Source organism: Otolemur garnettii, unplaced genomic scaffold (genome assembly GCF_000181295.1).
Source record: "Otolemur garnettii isolate 467f Iridium unplaced genomic scaffold, OtoGar3 scaffold00022, whole genome shotgun sequence".
NCBI classification, from domain to species: domain Eukaryota; kingdom Metazoa; phylum Chordata; class Mammalia; order Primates; family Galagidae; genus Otolemur; species Otolemur garnettii.
The window spans coordinates 3567273-3587789 of NW_003852417.1; the positions used below are offsets into that span (position 1 = coordinate 3567273).

Sequence of the window (20517 nt, forward strand, 5' to 3'; positions counted from 1 at the left end):
GGTCTCTGTGTCTCTTCTCCCCTTTGGATGACGACACCAGTCATTCTGGATTAAAGGTCAACCCTACTCCAGTAAAACCTCATTTTAACTAATCCCATCTACAAAGATCCTATCTCTACACAAGGTCACATTCTGAGCTTCCAGGGAGGACACAAATTTGGGGGGCACACTATCCAATCCAGCACATTCATAGTTTATTTTTATCTCATTTATTTTTAACATATTTTGTACAGAACATATTAATATTGTTAAAGTATTACTGGAATAGGTGTATTTCAATATATCGGTGATGCACACAAAAAGATGTTTATGGATGACACTAAGAACTGGAGCTGTTCGGAGACCATTCTTCCCTGTCACAACCGTCCACATGAAGAAACTAAGGTGGCTCTCAGGAAAGACCAAAGTGGTCTGGAGGTAGAGGACGGACCAGACGGCTTCTGACCCTCTTTAGCAGCCCTTTATAGAGAGGAATGACTCCTCCTAAGGATCAAGGAGCCGCATCCTCCAGACCGACTCCAAAGACAAGGCATCTCTTGGGCATCAGCACGGTGCTTGGTATTTTGCTGAATACTGGGAGGCATCATCTGCCCAGGGCATCTGTTGATTTGTTCTGTTATTTGAAAGCAAACAAGAAAAATAAAACAAAACCCAGAAAGCCATCTTGTTGAGGGACATCCTTCAGAACTGTCCCCAGGCACAGGTTGTGTTGGCGCATGCTGGCCTCTGCCGCTGCCCGGCTCTGGAGAAAGGTGAGTTACAATGAAATTGTGGGGAGCTCATCGCTGCCCCTCAGGGCTGAGCTACTCCCCCATCCGACCTCCCTGTGGAAGAAATGCTCTCTCACCAAATGTCCCCCTCCCTTTCTCGTTCTCAGGCAGGTCCTGTCAGGCACAGCGGGTGCTAAGGTAGCAGGGGTAGGGTTGGGTTAGTGCACAGTTCTGGGCTACAGTCAGCTGGGACAGAGGCAGGCCTGTCCCAAGCTAGGAGTTAAATCTCATGCAGAGGTCAGGTGGAGGCTCGGGCCCCATCCTGTCTCCATCCAGAGACTTCCTTTGCCCTGGCAAAGCCTCCCTGCTTAAGGTCCATCCTGGGGACAGGAGCTGATATAAGCTCTTCCTCCATCTGCCTGGACTCCCTGCCTCTCAGAGGAGCAGCCACCTGGCCCCTAGTGTCCCACCTCTCAATACTAGCTTTTTTCTCCTTTGTTTCCTGAGATCCATGAGCAAGTTTGTCCTGGAAAGTTCCCGAGGCCTCTTCTTGTTATATTTTACCAGTCAACTTTGCAGCACACTCTGTAAGAAAGAGAAAAGAATGCTAATAAAGATAAAAAGAAAAATGGCAGCCAAACTCTCATATCCTCACCCTCCTGCTGGAGAGAATGTCTGGAGGGCATCTGGGCTAGGAGGGGTGGGCACTGGGACCAGGCAGGAGACAGAGAGTCAGAGTTCAGTGGGGGCAGTAATGTGAGGGAGAGGTAAGCTCTGGAGGGAAGGCTCCAGGCTGGCTGAGGGCACAGGAACCCCATCTAATGGAGCACACGAGGACATCTGAGCTTCTCAACAGTCACTCCTCCAGGACAGCAACCTCATTCCACCAGTGATGCCAACCGAGAGGGTAGTAGGCCCTGAATTGAGCTCATAGACCTGTGAGAGGGACCCTCAGGGACAGGCAGAGTGGCATCTGGGAACAGGCTCTCATGAGCTGGCCAGTAAGAACCTATCACAGACCCACTTCTCCCACCTTGCCAGGTCAGGAGCAAGCCATGGCCCTTCTCAGATGGCGGGGCTCCCCTCCTCCATCCCAAAGCACCAGGCAGCAGTGGCCTCCGCTCCCCACTGGTTCCCCAAGAAGGCTGCTGCCCCACTTATCCCACTACAGCCACTGGATCCTTCTCTCCCAACAGGAAGAGGTCGCCTAGAAGAGGAAGTCTGGGTACCCCTGTTGGCCTTTGCTGGCATGGGCTAGGGAAGCCACCTCAGATTTTCTGTGGTGTTTCATTGGAGCAGAATGATTATCTCAAGTTTTCTATTTTGCTAGGCTGCTCCCTTCTGACCCTTCAGCTGGAGAGAGCAGGTGTTTGTTGGGGCTTTTATTATTTGTGCCCTTCAGTATTTCCAGCTCCTCTGTTCCAAATCTGGGTACACGAGGCCACAAGAAAACCCAAGTTACTTACCACCATTCCATGAGTCCTGAAGTTTCTAGCCAGTCTTTCTTCTTTCCAGCTTGCAGAGTCTTTTTACATTTGTTTTTTATATAATATCCAGGATTTTTAGCTGTCCTTCGTGGGAAGAAGAGGGGGAAGTGTGTCTACTCCATCTTTCTGGAAGCAGGAACTCACTTGTAATTTTTTATGCTAGTACTTTCAAAGAAAGGTCTATTATCTTATAATGAACTTGCTATACAGCCAGAAAATTGTCACTTCAAAGACTGGTGTCATTAGCAAGATCCACTGAGCCAGACAGTCCTGAGTGCCCTACTTTTTTCATATCATAATTTATTGTAATAAAAAATTCCCCCTACATTATAATAATGATGTTTGAACTTTAATAATGAACTTTGATTTGTAGGGCATGTATTTTTAAACTTCAAAATTCAGTTAATAATGAGCAAATTCCTGTTTTTCTGAAGAGGTGGTAGAGGAGGAGGAGGAAAGGGGTGAGTGAGCCAGGGAGCCCAAGACCTGGGGCCCCTGGGGGAGCTGCTGGAACAGCTTTGGGGTTGTCTCCTGCCCCCAACTTCTCTCTTCCTGTGGGAATGACCTCTGTCTAGACAGCAGTGGCAGTTTGTAGATGTGGCCAAGTCAGTCCCCAGAGAGAAGAGAAAAGGCTCCATCTTCCCCACAGCTTCAAAATACGACAGGCTGCAGGAAGCCACAGGCAGGATCTGACCCAGGGAGGGTGAAATAAAGCTCAGGGTGGCAGCATTGAGGGGCTCCCTGCAGGGAAGGGGTGGAGCAACACTCCGGTGTGTGGGAGTCTGGACTGCAGAGTGACCAGAGAAAGGCCCCAGAAAACCCAGGTCAGTTCCTGGGCTTTGCAGCCTGGGAAGACCAAGAGCCACCTTCCCACACAGCTTAGCATATGAGCTTATGCCGTTTTCCAGAATGGCACCTGAGAAACTCTGGAACAGACATGAAGGCTGATGTGCCAAGACAGTTCCCAGGGGAGATGTTATTTGTCATGCTCAGAGGACTCTCACAGGGAGAAGCACCCCAAATGCTCTGTGTGGGGCTGAGCTCTCCACCAGCACCAGGTCTTTATGGCCAAGACAGCAGACCCACTAAGAAGTGGCCCATCCTTAGGATCCACATCCCACAACCCGAAGGAAACTTCAACAGATCCTGCCCAGAGAGGGTGTTTCAGAGGACAGCGGGCATCAAGCCCCATCCAAGACAATTTTCCCACCAGAGAAGTCACACACAGGGGATACTGTGCCCAGTGCAGGAACACCCATAGGGGGTGTGGCTCTAAAGTTAGCCTGTGGGTCAAAACTCCAGTTAAAATGACCCTTGGCAGTGGTTTTAGGTTTTCATCTTGTCTCTTTCCTACACTTGATGTGTGGTTTCATTATCCTATCCTGCCCATCTCATTCACAAGTGGCCATGTTCCCTACCTGTCCGCCCCACCCTGCACAGGTGTGAGTGAGGCACAGTCTTACCAGCTCCAGACCCCCCAGCCTATGTAGAGCACCAGGATTGGGGGCGCCACCTGCCAGTCACAGGGCTTTCCTTCCACTGGCATCAAGGGGCAGAACCAGAGGAACACCTACACACACATCTAGTGACTGTCCAGTGGGGCCTGAGGTGTCACCAACTCCACACAGTCTCCATTTACTGGCCTGGAATATTCTGGTCCTTCAGTACAGGAGAGTTCCTCTCTGAACAACAGATCAGAGAAAAAGAATGCATCTTCATTCAAAAGCAAAATAAACTACCAAGAAAACAAGTCACTTTGAAGATGGCTGAGGCAGTGCCATGGTTGCTGCACACACGTTTTCTCTGAGTAACTCCAACACTCAGAGAAGTAGGCTGATTCCTCTGAGCCAGCGTGTCTCTGGAAAATGCACACCTTTGGGCGTCAGAAGATGCTCATGGACAAGGCACAGAGACACAGAATCTGGTGGAAGGCAGGGTCACCTCCCCCTTCCCACACCAGGGCTGCCAGGGTTTGGGGTGGAGCTTTGTGTAGAGATGGATTCTCAGAGTTCCCCGTGCCTCTGCTGAACCCCTCTCCTTGTGAACCTGCAGTGTGGAGAAAGCAAGTCAGGGTCCGCAGAGCAGAGAAACCTCACAAAGGGGGTGAGCGTGGCCGAGTTTCAGCGTCTTCTTCCATGTTTATCTGGGTGGGTCCATCGCCCCGTGAGGCGAGTGAGGCCGGTCCCTGTCTAGCTGCGCAGCGACAGTGACAGTCTCCTGAGTTCACAGAACATGAGTTCTTCAGTACCACCAGACTCCACCAAGTGGGATTAACTTTTTTTTTTAAAGCACAAACATATTTAGTTATTCACCAAAGGGAGGAGTCTGATTAAACCAACACTTTGGAAGAGTTGTGTGTAAAATATTTCTGATAAAGATAATGGAAACAAAAGCAGTCTGGGGACTTGCTCACTGAACTGAGCTTGCTCATTCTCATAACTAATTCCTGCCCAGAGTGATGATGGAATTTTTTTTTGGATGCCATTAAAGCAATATTTTATTTTGTCCGTATCAGGGAAGATGCTATTACTGTTAGCTTAGTAATACGAAACTACTACATGTTATTTAATTGAAAAGTCTTAGGCTAATCTCTGGAGAATTTTCACAGGGAAACTCTTCCGTGTGGGCTGGATCAGTAAACACTCCAATAAAATCAATTTCCAGGAAGCATGGACCATCCACGTTATCAGCCAAGGTAAATCCTATAAAAGAGATCTTGTCAAGCAGACGCTGAGATTGAATATCCCGGATTCTTCCTTGATTCGAGAAGAAAAATTTGGAAAAAGGAATCTTCACCTCCTACCAGTAGGGCCCCCCACGGGTGAACATGAAGTAACTGTACATCTGATTCTTCCTCTGGATAAAATCTGAGTCCTCCATGATATTCACCATCCACGGGTGACTATCCCCACAGACCGGGAGATACAGAGTGTTAAACTGGGATCAATCATAACACTTCCTCCTCTCAGAAGCGCCCCTTGGTATCCTGGATATCATTGCACAGTAATCCACTTCGGCTACTATCTCCATCATAAGGTCCCTCAGAACTCAGAGTTCCATAGAGCAGTGCACTTTGGTTATTCTTGCCCATTTTTAAGAATACTTCACTTCTGCCTCCAATTGTCTTATCAGAAGCCACTATCCACTTATTTAAATCTTCATCCCCATGGAACTGCCAGACAACCTTGGCTTATTCCAACAGACCTCATGCAGAGGACGGCCTTCTGGCCCTATCCAATGATTCACAAGTTCATCATTCAAACACCTAAAATGGTCCTTTATTTCATCTCTAATTGCTTTATCAAAACTAACTTCTGGCTTAGCCTCAGGAGAAGTTGTATCCAAGGCAACTTCTTGCTGGTGATGTTCCTGCAACCCTCCTTGAGTCTTCTTCCATGAGGAGGCTTTGCCAGGAGCCACCACTGGTTTCCGAGGACTACTGGAATAGTCTCAAAATGAATACCCCCAAAAGGATGCAAGCCAATACTTGGCTTTGGGCATTTTCTGAGAATGTAAGTGCTAGTCAGCAATTTGTGAACAAAAACCATGGTTTTTTTTTTTTTTTAAAAAGTCAAAATGTAAATTTCTCTCTGAATCACCAGGGAAAAAAATCTTCAGCCAATAGCCCAATTCTACCTTCCCGCAGTCCGTGACTTCCACTTGGGTCCCTCGTGATGATGGAATTTTTATCCTACTCTTTCATCGACCGGAGTCCAAGTGACTTGGTTCATGGCACATTCCACCACTAATTTCCCATCTGTCAATGTTCTTGTTATCGTGTTTCCTAATGTTCTTGTTATCGTGTTTTCTTTCCCATCCCATTCTTGGTGTCGAACCAATGCTCCATCTATAAGTTGCAGACAGTCTGAGTTTTTCTACCATCAGCTGTAGCTTCTTCAAACTTTTCTCCCAAGACACAAGAAAACTGTTGTTTTCACAGTACTCTCAGTTTTTGTGGTGAGGTTTTTGCTGTCACAAGTGATGATACAATCTGGTTTGGCCACTGCACCCATTTTTCGTTGAGTTAGCCCCAATCCTAGTTCCCACAGGTATTTACCCAAGCCTTTGCTGTCCACCCGGCGCCATCTTCCCACAAGCTGCTGAACCGTCCATGGTGGATGCGGGCGGAGGAGCAGAGAAGGGTCCCACTGTGGGCGCTCGCCTTGCACAGGGCTTTGTGAAAGCGGCCAGCGTGGCGTGGTTTGGGGGCCAATGGGAGGCGAGCCTCGCACAGGGCCCCTCCCCACCCCTACCTCGCTCCAGAGTTGCCAGGTACAAACCTAGAACCCTTCCCACCTGTCCCTGGGTGCCTCCTGCAAGCCGGGGCTCACCCTGCGCGCCCCACCTGGGGTTAATTCCAAAGGGCTTTATGCAAGATCTGTCCACCATGCTCAGCGTGATAGGATTATGGTAGTAATCCTGTGCTCTCAAACAGTCTCTCTTGGCAGACGTCTATGTGCTCTGCGGGCTCCCTCACCGCCATTAGGTCCTTGCTGAACGTCACCTTTGCACTGAGACCTTTCCTGACTTTCTGTTCAGAGCGCAGCCCCCTCCTTAACTCCCTCTGGCCCTCCCCCATCCCCTCGAGCTTCCTCTCTCTCCATAGCATATATCACCACATAGAAGAAAAATCTGTGCCCTACTTACTTAAGTGACCACTGCCTGTCTCTTCTCTCTAGGCAGAAGCTCAGTGAGAACAGAGATGTTATGAGTTTCGTTTATCTCTTTGATAGGCTCCACCCCTACACTCTCCCCTTCGCTGGGGCTCAGCCTGTTTGGCTGGCTAGCCCCACCCCCCACCCCCTCCAGCCCCGCCCCCTAGGCCTAATTAATGGCTAACTAAACCTCAAACCTCCTCTTCTTCTACCAAAGCCCTGGGAAAATTCTCACTGGCCTCAGAATCACTTGGAGCCATGCTCTGCCTTGGCGACAGGTGTGTTTTTACCTTACAGACGCTGAGCATCAAGGACGGATCATGTCCGTCATCACGTTGCCCACTCGCGTTGGCTGCTGGCGTTCCCAGGGCCTGATGTCCCGTCTCCCGCAGGTCCCGAGGACCTAGAGGCATATATTTTGTATGAGGATGGAACTCCTGGCTTCAGCTTACTTTCCTATACCAATTCTACCTTTTCTGTGTCTCTCTTATCATAATTGCACATATAAAGGGTACCAAAAAAAGGCACACACATTTTAAGAAAGGGAAAAGCTTTATTAAAATTGTGATAATCTATACCAATAACAAAAGATGAATACATCACGCTGAGCACCTCCTGTAATTGCACAAGCCAAATGTGACTGGGGTATTACACATTTAATACAGTTTTTTCTTTTCTTAAAATGTGTACACATTTTTTGGCCACCCTCTATCTATATCTTAAAGTATTATTTGCATATCTGTAAATTTTCTCCTCTTTTCTAGAAGATAATGAGGTAGATAATGGGGGGATGGACAGATAAAAGGAAAAATGGGTAATTGAAAAGTGGATAGAAAGGAGGGAAGGAAAGAAAGGAGGGAGGGATGGAGGGAGCAAGCTAGGGATATATAAAGGAAAGAGGGAAAGAAGGAAGGAGGGAGAGGGGATGGATGGGGGGAAGAGTCCTCCTGGGCTAAGGTCTTGACCTGCCATTATTTCTGGCATCATCCTACAGCATCAGCTGTGCTCCCCTAGAAGATGGGGACCCAGTCTCCTCCTGAAATCTCCCTGCCATGAGGCTGTGCACATGGCATGGAACTCAGAGGCCTCCTCTGGAGACAGCCTCATAGGCCAACTGGTTTCATTTCCACAGGGCTCTCTCTTCTCTCGTGCCCTGAGCATCTCTGCACGCTGCCCTGCACTTCCCTTTCTCTTAACCTTGGACTTCTCTGTTTCACTCACAGAGTGAGGGGGCATTTCTTTCCCTATCCGGAAAGGAAGAGGAGAAAGAGATCCAAGAATGAATTGAAATATATGAAAAGTGAAAGAGAAAGCCATGCCAAAATTCTGTGATTCTAGGAATCTTCACTGGATTCCAGAATCTCACTTCTCTGGAATGCTGTCAAGGAACCAACAGCAATCGAAGAGGACTTCAGGGGACTGGAACAAAGCCCACAACTTCCTCCCGGAGAAGAGACCTTAGGAATTCACTCCCGCCTTCTGGTACAGTTCAGACAAGCTTGGGTCCAGGGCTCTCTGGTTCGAAAGTCAGCAGGTTCCCTGGCCTTGCTTCCCTGCACTGCTGAGTGCCTCCCCTCCGGCCCTCGCCCCAGCCACAGTGTGTATCTCGCCGGTTTCCCAAACCAGCCAGTGTGGTTTCTTCTGTGTGATTCATGTCTATCCAGATAGCCTGTAAACAAAATGACAAAATACCACCCCTCTTTGTAAGTTGCCCGTGTCTTTGGATCTTGTTAATAGTTCTCGTTCTTTCTTTTTGTAGTTTTATATATAAAAGTTAAAAATCCAAATACCTCTTTCTGTTTCATTCTTATCCGGAAAAACTGCAGGCCTTCAAAGGCTGTAAGCCAAAAGAAAGAAAAGCTGAATCTATCATTTCCTGAACTGAATAATCAGTTCCCAGTTAATTGCTCATTAATTTCATGACTAAATATGACAGGGAGCAGCAGTCCAGATGGCTTGTGGGGGAGAGCCGTCCTGTCCTCAGCATCATCCTGCCCCTGCGGAGCTCATCTCAGTGAGATCAGGGCAAAGGTTCTGAGCTATAATGAGCTTGGTACATTATGGCACAGGGGCAGGATCTGTGTGCAAAGTGCCATCAGGGATGGGAGGGTGGGAAGAGTGAGGTGGGGAGGAAGGAAGGGGCTGGGTCTAACCCGAGTGTTCGACTGGGGTTAAACATGGTGAGGCATGGTCTGGAGAGCAGTAGAACGACCAGTGGATCATGGGTCAGGGACACAGTGAAGAGACTCCTGCAGACTTTCTCTCTGGGGAGAGATCAAGGTAGTCCCTAGTTAGTTAATTAATTACTTTAATTAACACGACTTTTGATTACTTAAAGTAGACTGGTGGTAGTAGAGATGGGAAAAGTCATCTTATAAGGTAAAATTGGTAGGGCTTGCTTCTGGGCTTTACAGGTGGAGAAAGAGAAAGGGAAATGAAGAATAAGGCCCAGGCCTCTGCCTTGAGCCCTGGGTGGACACGGATGGTGTCTACAAAGGCATAGAGGAGTGGGAGAGACACGGCATGGACCTGCCAGATAGGATTTTGGGAACGTGACATCTGAATGTCGTGAGACAGGGGCAATTGTCCCCATGTCATCAGTGCAGAAGGGGCTAAGAGGGGGTGGGTACCTTGCCACATGCCCAAGATATGGAGCAGCTTGGGTTTGAACCCAGCTCCACCTTGAGCCCTTGGAAAATGAGCTAGTTTCTACAATTAGGGTTTTACTTATTTCCGTTTTGTGACAGAGTCTCACTCTGTTGCCTGAGGCTAGAGTGCCATGGCATCAGTCTAGCTCACAGCAACGTCAAATTCTTGGGCTTAAGCAATCTTGCCTCAGCCTCCTGAGTATCTGGGACTATAGGTTCCTGCCATCATGCCTGGCTATTTTTTTTTTATTTTTAGTAGAGATGGTGTCTTGTTTTTGTTCAGGGTGATCTCAAACTTCTAGACTCAAAGGACCCTTCCTCCTTGGCTTCTCAGAGTGCTGGGATTATAGGTGTCAGCCACCGTGCCTGGCTTACAATTAAGATTTAAGATGACTGGCTTGCCCTTTAAAGAAGCAAAACACTTGATTTTCATGTGCTGATGGAAATTTGAACAGAGCACACTGCAGATATTGGCATCTGTCCTCACCCCTCGTGGCCTCCCTGCTGTCAGTGATGGCACAATGCAGTGTATTGGCTCTGGTGGCTCCTGGGGTGTCCTGAGCTATTAAGCACTGACTCCAAGACTGCCTCACTTCTGCTTAGGAAAACTTCCCAGGTCTACCCCTTCCTGCTGTCAACAAGAAACAATAAGCTGGCCACCCTAGTTTTTACTAATGTCTAGGGCATCTGGGCTGCTGCTGTAGGTTGCAGCATAGAAATCAGGGAATCCGGCCTGTTTAAAAAATATGAAAAATAAGACCATGTGGGAGCGAGGGCCAGAGAGCCTATTTGGCAGAATTCTGAGTGTGCCCAGGAATCATGACTTTGTCTGCACAGAGTTCTGGGTCCTCACAAACAACTGGAAGGCAGCAGCTGGCCAGGGAAGTTGGAGTTCCAGGCAACCAAGAGGGGGCGGGACTGAGCCCTGCCTCACTGGGGTGGGCAGCTGTGGCTGAAAATTGCTAGTGCCAGCTAAATGCCCACTCTCCTCATTTTACTCAAAACACTTCAACTAGGGGCACCACGTGATATGCCATTTGTTTTGAGCTGAATTGTGTTCTTCAAGAATACATGTTCAAGTCCTAACCCCAGGTGTCTGTGACTGTGACCTTCTTTGGAAATAGAGTCATTGAGATGTCAGGTAAGACAAGGTCGTACTGGAATAGGGTGGGCCCTAACCTGGTGTAACTGGTGCCTTTAGAAAAAGAGGAGAGACATGGAAGTTGAAACAAACAGGGAGAGTGCCATGTGAAGCCAGAGGCCTGAGAGATGCGTTGAGTCAAGGAATGCTAGTGACTGTCACCCCCACAGAAGCGACATGTGTCAGGAAGGACCCTCCCCTGGAGCCTCCAGAGAGAGCATGGCCCTGCTGTCATTTTGGTTTCAGGCTTCCAGCCTCCAGAAGTGTGAGACAAAACAGTCTCAGTCTCAAGCCATCTGTTTTGTGGCACTTTGTATCAGAAACCAACATACTGGTAAACAATGAGGAAAAAGTCCCCAAAAGTTTTCCTTCCCTTACAGAAAGGGACAGGTCTCAGTTCCTTGCCCATGTCCCTTCATCTTTCCTGGAATCTGGACATGGGGCAGCAAACACAGGTACCAAATCCATAGGATAAGCACAAGAGGGCAAAAAGACGGCACAGCCACCAAAATGTCTACCCCACCTGAACGCAAGGCAGTAAGATCTCCAAACTTACACGCACTGGCATTTCCATCAGACATGATCGTAACAATTTACAGTTGCTGGCATCTCTTCTCCAAGAAATCAAAAAGGACAGCACCACAAATAAATAAGAATTCACCAGGGTACTTGCCATTGTTTTAAAGAGAACCATGCCAAAAAATCACAATAGACAAACTAAGGCCACTATTAGGAAACATAAGAATTATCAGCATATAGAAAATAAAATCCAGATTATAGTGGAGGGAATGATTTTGAGGGAAAAAAAAAGAACCAAGGCTGGGCACAGAGGAGGTTCAGAGAGTCGGAGATAAAATTTACAATCAGAGTCTGTCAGCAAGACAGTGTCTCATAAAAATTTTAAAGCGCAGGGGAAGAGATGGAACTCAGCAATCACCCGAGCAGGTTACGATTAGAGGTATGAGTCACGGCTGCCTTTGGTTTCCTCCAATAATCTAACTTCCCAAAGACAAAAGAAATACATCTCAGCAGAAAATGATGTGCTCTGAGAATCTGTTACCCAAACAAGTCGTCACTCCTATATGAGGCATAGAGCGGCATGCCCAGACCAGCAGAATGTCCCTGTCTGGCGTTGCGGCTCTGCACCTGGGAGCCCCACTGGACTCCACACGTAGCAGAAGCTGATACGCACTAAAATAAGCAACAGCAAACATGGGAGGGAGGAAAGGCTGTTTATTAAAAGAAGTCAGGTTAATTCATAGGGATGTGGAAATTAAATGTAGATCCACTTCTAACATCACGGGCCCCACAAGAGATTCCACATACTTGAAGGAATTAGATAATTTTAAATATGTGGGATTGGAGGCAAATTTGCTAAAAATAGATCTGAATATTATCTCAGCCTCAAAGAGAAGCTAGCTTCTGAAAAATGGAATCAATAGGAGAAATTTCAATGGGAAGGAGCATTTGACTATTTCTTTGAAAATTTAAATCAGCAAAACCCAACAAATCTAAAACTTAAAATCGCATATAACCATCATGTGTTAAGCACGTAGGAAGCATCAGGTGTGGTGCCAGGCATGGTTACGCCCCCTCACGAAACTGCCTCGCAGATGAGATGGCCAGCGTGTAGGTGCCTGGCACCACACCTGCGAGTGAAGAGGGTGAGGCCACATGCCCCCCAGAGCTGGGTTCCCCTGGGTCAGCCAGCCTTAAAGCCCAGTCCCTCCCCTTAGAACAGAACAAGCAGGAACGAAGGGGATCTGCATCTAACGTGCAGTGAGAGCCTATTCAAATAAATGAGGAAATCACCAAGGGATTCATTCCCACAGTGAGGAGGCCAGGGGCACACACGAGGTAGCGCCTGTAACAGAGAGGCCAGAATGGCAGTTGGATGCACAGGGCTTCTCCAAGGCTACAGGGAGGTAGCCCCAGGAGGCTGAGCCACAATCAGGGCTACAGAGCTCAAAAGAGAGCTGAGACAGAGGTTTGGGCGACACCCGACCAGGCTACCCCACCTCTGAGCTGAGGCACGGCCCCTTGGTAGGCAGGCAGTCGCAGGCAGTCCCAGGCAGACACTACCAGGACTCAAAGCACAGCTCAGTCACTTACCAACGGGAGATCTGAGACATGTTTATCCATCTTTAAAATAAGAGCCATTGAGAGGGTTAAGTGAAGTCATGGATAACGAGTACCCAGCGCCTAATGGGTGCTCAAGGACACTGCCCTGGTTCCCAACCCTCCTGGGACCTCCCCTGTGAAGGGCTGGAGGAAATTAGATGTGCATGTAAGGAGCTCGTGGCAAGGGTGTTGATGGGGTAATGGAGGGAAGGGGACAGGGGTGTAACTAGACAGCAGAGAGACGCCCCCACTTCTCAGCTGCAGGTGTGAGAGGCAGCAAGGGCGGGGGGAGGGGCTGGTGGCACCTGGCTGGAGGCCACAGCTGCACTTCCCAGTATTGCTGAAGCCACCACTGCTGCCCCTGCCAGTGCTGCCCCCAGGAGCAGGGTGCCCGCACCTGTGCCCACTTTCTGGTCTGGTGCAGGATCTCCCTTGGCTGACTCTAGTTGGAACCTGGCTGTTTCCAGGCTTCTAGCCCCAGCAGTGTGTAGCACACAGAATAATGCCTCCTCCAAGATATCTGCCTCCTAATCCCCGGAACCTGCATATACACTGCGTTATACGGCAAAGGGGAGTTAAGGTTGCAGATAGAATTGAAGTTTCTAATTAACTGACTTTAAAATGGGAGATTATCCTGGCTTATCCTCATGAGTGCGATGTCCTTAAAAGTGGAAGAGGAAATCAGAAGAGAGAACTTGACAGCAATGTGAGAAGAGCTCATCCAGTGCTGTTGGCCTCGAAGGTGGAGGAAGGGGAACGGCAGCCAAGAAATGCAGGCGCCTCTAGAAGCTGCTGAAGGCGAGGGACCAGCTTCTTTCCCTGAGCCTCCTCCGGGGAGGAATGTGCCTTGATTTTAGCCAAGTGAGCCCCGTGTTGGACTCAACTCTGCCATTGGTAAGACAGTAACTTTGCATCGTTCCAACCACTAGGTTTGTGGTCAGCTGCCACAGCAGCCACAGAAAATGAGTGTACCTTCCCATCCCAGGGGAACGTTGTGGGTCAGCACAAGAGCTGCCGCCTGAGAAGGGAAAGCAATGGACCCAGACCAGGCATTACCAGGGCCAGGCCTTCTGGTTCCTGGGACCCCAAGCCTCTGAGAGAGGTTTATTATTACTTCTACACAGAGAGGTCAAATCACCTGCCTAAAGACACACAGCCACTTGGTAGCAGTTCTGGGATTTGAGCCCAGGCAGGCTGACTGCAGGGCAGTATTCTCACTCACCGCCTACTAGGCCTTCTGTGTGTCAAGCAGCAAAATGCCGGAGCCACCTCATGGTCTGACAACCGGAGCAAGAGAATAGTTACAACACATCAACTCAGCGGGCTTGATGGAGCTGAGCAACATGGGAAAATCTTTACAGACAACGTGAAACACCAACGGCAGCACACAGACTTATACTCACCTGATGGTCTCCACGTGCCAGATCCTGCAGCAGGATAAGGAGGAAGTAGAGTTTGGGGGGTTTATTTCTGTTTTTAACAACATAACATTGTTTAAGGCTTGTGCTCTAAGGTTTCTTTGGGGTTGGCTCACATTTCCAAGGAGGATGCGGTAAGGCAGGGCTGAAGTGGCTCCGGGAGTCAGGAAGAGGCAGGGCCATCTGCAGCTCTGCAGAGCACAGGAAGCTACAGGCCCTAAGCCGGCGGGCTGATACTGGTCGTGAGGGCACCCCTGAGGCCATCGCCATGGTCAAGATAACCAGAGTCCACCATCAGGAGTGTCCCGGACCCTCTGTTGTACTCTTCTCCCCTCCGCCGGGCCCAGGCAGCCATCTGCTGTTGGTCAAGCCGGAGGCTTCTAATCAGCAGTTTTCATTCGGTGCCAGGGATGGCTGCCGTCAGAGTGCATACTCTTTCTTTTGTAATGAAATGGGAATGAAATTATCCCACTACGCTCTGATGAGACAATGTAATTTCAGCCACCAATGGATTGAGTATTCATAGCTGAGTCCTAATCAGATAACTGTCAGAACATCTCCTTTCTAGCTGTCTCCTGGGGTGTGCTGTGTATTCAGACACACAGCAGACAGGTGGGCAGCCCGACCCTCGACCCTCGCCTGCCCCCTGAGAGATCCTAGACACCCAGCGGGAGCCGTTTGCATTTATTTGCATCACCAGCCTGAGCGGCCTCACCTGTGGTGTAGGGGCCCTGGTTTCCAGTTTCTGCCTCTTCCTTCCTCCTCTTGCTGCCACTGCCAGCCCCTTGCACACCCCACACCTCTTACTGTGTAATTGCAGGTGGGAGGGGCCAGTTCTCTGTGAGGGTTCCCAGCCTGCCCGCCTAACATCAGGGATGTCCAGTTCCAGCAGGCAGATGGCTGTTTCCCTGGATGTTGCTGCCGTGGCTGGTGTGCTGTGTAGAAAGGCCTTCCCAGGCCCCGGGTTTACCTGGGGCCAGGTGGGGGAAGCGGGTAGGGGTGTACTGCGGACTCTAACCCTGGCTTTGAGCCTTGTGTTAATCTCTCTGCTCTTCCTCAGAGACCCATGTGGTCCCTGGAATAGGTCTTTCCTCCATTTTATAAACCAAAAAACACAAAGCCCCAGAAAGGTTAACTCATGAGCCCAACATTACACAGCAGTAAGGAGCCAACATCTGCTGATTCTCGTTCCCAGCTTTTTCCAAAAGCAAATGCCTCAGTGACAGCTAACATACATCACTCACTCTGTGGGCCCCCCTGAGTTCCATGCAGTCCAAGGGGGGCTAATGGATTCATGCTTCACGTAGAGGGCAGAGCACAGTGACCCCTCTGTCCCCCTGAAGGGGATGGTCTGGAACTAGGCTGGGTCCTGGTAAATGGAGATGCTTTGTGTGCTGAGAACCTAGTATATTGCCTGGCACTTGGGACACAGCATCATTGCATTAATTAATATTTATAACTAACATTTAAATGCGCATCAACATTTAATATTATTATCTAATGTTGATACTTGACAAAAATTAATGTTTTAAGTTGACCATCACCTATCTAATAAATAGATATTTCTATGTGCTATAAATAAATTGATAATTGATGACACCAGTGGCGGGCATGTGATAACCCACCCACTATTCCCCCAAGGCTTAAAGATATTTGAAATTTTCCAGAGCAGGAAGTTGAGAAAACATTACTGTGACAAGCCTTTCTTCCTTCTCCAAAGACATAAAAATTGTATTAGAGCATGTTGTTGCACCATCTTTCCTCCCTGGTGTGTTTCAGAGATGCTCAAGGGCCCTGGATAGGCGGCCAGATGGCGGGTTCAAGTTCCACTCGGCTCTCAACACCCCCACATGCAGATTCACTTGCTCCATTTCTATGGTGAAGTTCAACTTGTTGGTTTCCGTTTTTAGGCTCTCCATCTTTCTTATTTGGTAGGCTTACAGGGACAGAGAAGGAAAGAGGATTTCTCATCCCGGAAGCGTGAGGGAGGTGAGGATCCTTATTCAGCCTACCTCGTCTGGGAAGCCTTCTGGGAGGCCCTGAAATCTGAGGAGGGTTTGGAGCAGTTCTGTGCAGAGACAGGATCTGTAGGCTGCATCTGTGGAGGCACAGATGCTGTAGCGGAAGGAGGAGGCCAGGAGGGCACAAGAGCCGAGACCCAGTCGGGGCTGTGAAGCTACTGGAGGTAACAGCAGACGTATCCATTCATTCCACAGCCACCCAGCCAAGCGTTAGATACTGGGAACGTGGAGCAAACCGAGGCCTGGACCCCGTGCTCAGAGTTCAGACCCACCAGGGAGGGCAGCATCAGAAACAACTAGACTCACGTGGTGTGTCGTCATAGCAGGAAGCCTGGGGTGAGAGCACATGCAGGAGTATGGCCACGCTTCCGGGGAGGAGTGGCTTCCTGGGAGACCAGAGGGGGCAGACCAAGAGTGGGGGATAGAGTGATGGGGGCTCCAGAAAGAGGAAGAGGGTATAGAAGACTGAAGTGGGAGAGCTCCGTGTGTGGGGGCTTCAGCTCAACGGGGTCCAGGGTAGTAGGATGTGGGGTGGGGAACAGGATCAAGAGATGCAGCTGTGCTGTCACGGGGCCTGTCACAGTGTGGTCCATTTTGGAACCTGAACTTCCAGTCTGTTTTTATGACAACAGTGCAGGAATAATAATGGAAGGGGCCGGATTGCAGGCCAGTGAAACCAGCTGGGCAGCTGGGGTAGAAAGCAGGTGGGAGAGGAGCCATGGCCCCATGTACACAGGTGTCACCAGGCCCTGTTGGAGCCTGGAGGGGGCTGACATCTCCTAATCTGGGGCCACTCCATGAGTACCCAATGATTCTGAGAGGAATCATCCTGAATCCTGCTCTCAAGAAGGTCATGGCTGCATGATAAAGCTTTCCTCCCATCAAAGGACAGTTCCCTGGGACTTCGACTAACTCAGTTCTCCCCACTTGCTCCTCATAATCACTGAGATAAGGGGGATCTGGCTGGAATAGCCTGAGCTTTGTTCTAGTCCTCCCTAGAAAAGTGATCTCCTTCAACACTTTAGTTCAGCAATTCCTGCATGCCTGAGGCATAATACCCAGGGCAGACTGCTTCCTGGGGTCTCTCAGCTAGGGTGTAAGTGGGGTACTTGAAGACAAGACTCCACCTGCCCTAGGCAGCTTTCCAGACCCATGGAAGACCACCTGATCTTGAAGTCTGAGCCTCTGTTGTCATTTGCTGCCCCTCAGTAAGGAATAAATCTGCTTCATGTAACTCAAGTGTGTGTGTGGGTGGGGGTATTCTGTCTCACCAGACTTGGACCACTTGGAACTAGGGCACTGTAAGCTTGCATTACAATAGTTAAAGGGACAAGGTGCATCGACAGTGATTCTGGGAGCTGACTGGTCTAGAATACCACCAAAAATACAGGTAGGTCATTGAAGAGCTGACAACAAATGCTGGCCAAGGGGTCCATTGTACCTGTCAGATTGGCCCAGAGGGAAGCTCTCTAGGCAGCTCCAGTGGCAGCCCAGTCCCCTAACCTGAGAGTGCCACCAAAACTGTGAGAGCCCCAGCCCAGCCCTGCCAACCTCCCTTAACAGACACTGAGAACACCACCACCTTCAGCAGCTCACAGCACTGGGGAGAAACGTGTCCTGTGAGGTCACGCTGGAGGCCAGGCTGCAACCCCACAGCTGGTCTTTCTGGCTGCTCATTGTTGCTGAAGTGTCTCCAGCCCATGTCTGGCATGTCCCCTACCTCAAGGTCACATCTCATTAGTATTTAGACTAGAGGAGGCTTGATACTAGCTGCAGATGAAGGTCTTTTGTTCTCCTGGTTCAACCTAGGGCCATGTCCTCTCTGCCTGGGGTCCTCTCCAGCTGCCCTGCAAGGCCTCCAGTGATGTCCTCAGAGAAACTTCCTACATGCCCCTAGCCACGCTCGCTCCAAAGCCCCAGCTTCCCAGTTTCTTCCCCTCTACTGGTCTGCCTGTGTCCTCTGCTGGGCTGAGCTCCCCATGGGGCAGGAAGAGCACCTAACTGGCGGCCCTGCAGCACTGAGCAGCAGGCTGGGCATCAGTGAGTGTTTCCTCTGCAGAACTCAGCTCTGCCTGCTGACCCCAGGGAGCTCGCGTCCGTAATTCCACCTGCGGAGACTGCTCATAGGTGCACATCATGTTTCAGGTCTGAGAAATGTTCCTTTGTCTGCTGCCTCCACTCAGACTTCAGGTGCTTCATTGTTTCAAATTCTTGTGGGAAGAACCTGGTTCACTCAATCTGGCCTCATGAACACAGGACACAATAAACATGAAATGATCACCATGAGGCTCAGTACTACGTAAATCGGTTAGACACTCTTCCACCTCTAGGCCTCTGCCAGGACAGCCTTCCTGTCCCCACTGGTGACCTGGGATATTCTTCCTCATCTTCCAAATGAAACACCTCTGACTCCAGGGCAGTCTCAGATGAGCCTCCCCTGGGTGGCGAAGTGGGGCAGCCTGGTGGAGGGTGTGGTTTTCCCGGTTAGAGGCCTGGTTCTGCTACTTTCTGTGTGACCTTAGGAAAGTTACACAACCTCTCTGGGCCTCTATTTTCTCATATACAAAATCGGCATGATAAGAATAGAACTGATTTACAGGATTGTTGTGAAGAATTAACAGGAAAGAGTACATGTAAAGTACTCAGACCAGTGCCTGGGAAGCACAGCAGGTGCTCGGTAAATGTCAGCTGTTATTATTTACACACATCACTGCTGCATGAGCTCCTCGAGGGCAGAGATTCCGTATTATCACTCAGCACCTTCCACAGAGTGTATTGAATGATTATGTAAAAGCGAGGGAAGGGGATAGAGAGGAATGACAGAATCTGGGACATCAGATAAGCCACAATTGTGGCTAACGCTACAAGGCAATTTCACTACCTTAAAACAAATATAGGGGGAAAATGTCAGACACAATAACAGACATTGGCCTTGGTTGGGACTACTGGTAAGTTACGAGCAGTCATAACCTATGGCAGGGCACTTGGGACTAGAGCTGAGCAGAGTTTGAACCCTTAACTGATGACTAGAGCCAGAGTGGGCTGGAGGCGCCTGGGCCGGACAGGTGGGATATTAGGTCCCTGCTCCACACTACAGACTGTGCACAGTTTTCCGCTCAGCCTCAGTGTCCTCACCGGGATGGCCCACCTACTTCTGTGGCTCCTCCGCATCGTATGAGGTAACATAGCAAAGCATTTCAGGATTAAGGAACAGCTAGATGCTTGACGACTGTGCCATCCTCTCCTTCAACAGCCCCCAAACCCTATTTACTCTGGAAAACTGGAGAATTTTTAGAATTGTATGAAACCTAATAGAAGCTCTCTGCAACAATTCTCACATGGTAGACTGAGTTCCCAGACATTAGTGAAAGTCACACTCGCACAGGTGACAGACAGCTGGTGGCCTGTGGCTGACCCCCTCCCAAACCCCAGGAAAGCTGTGACAACATGACTTTGACTACGGCTGTAAAGCACTAACACCACATCCCAAAGGCCAGGAGTGGAAGAACGCGGTGCCCCCCGTAAATCCAGGGCAGGACAGCTGGCTGTGTTATCAGCGCCAGAGCTGAAAAACCATAGAAAATTTGCCCAAATTTGGTTTGTTTTCCCAGGCCTGAAAATAAACTAGTCTCTATGGAGCAAACATTTCATAAATTAAACGTTTGGAATTTTACTCTTCTTCAGTTCAAGGATTTAGTGGCTGTCTTATTAACTAGGGTGCTCAAAATGATTTTTAAATAATCAAATAGAAGTTTAAATTATTGCTTGACATTATTTTTCCAAGTGTTAGAGAATACCAGATGGCTTGGAGGAACAAGGGACTCTGCAACTACCCTTATATTCTTGCGAAAAAGAAAAAAAACCCAATAAAAAAGTGAATTACGAGTGTCCATGACTAGTCTGGCTCAAAAACTCAAGCTTGCTAGCAGTAAATAAAACATGTGGCCCAGGGATAGAAAACTCAGTGGAGCAGAATGGAGAATCCAGAGAGAGACCTATACATTATGTATCTGGTTTATGAGAAGGATGATATTTCAAATCAGTAGGAAAAAGACTCATCAACAAATAGTATTGTTACCATGGTCTATCCACTTAGAAAAAAATTAAAGTGGCTTTCTACCTCACACATAAATCCTGGGTGCATTAAATATTAAAATATATGTTTTGACAACTGGGAAAAAAAATACGATGGGGTGGCACCTGTGGCTCAAAGGAGTAGGGCACAGGCCTCATATGCTAAAGGTGGTGGGTTCAAAACCCAGCCCTGGCCAAAATCTGCAAAAAAAAGATAATGATATTTGAAGAAAAAAAAAAAA

General features: G+C 49.0%; 2 pseudogenes; both read right to left on the minus strand.

Moving 5' to 3' along the window:
* Positions 1-4762: 4762 nt before the first annotated feature.
* On the minus strand, positions 4763-5745 carry LOC100945140 (annotated as a pseudogene).
* Positions 5746-5883: 138 nt separating this feature from the next.
* Positions 5884-20517, minus strand: part of LOC100945452 — a 66762-nt pseudogene continuing 52128 nt past the window's right edge.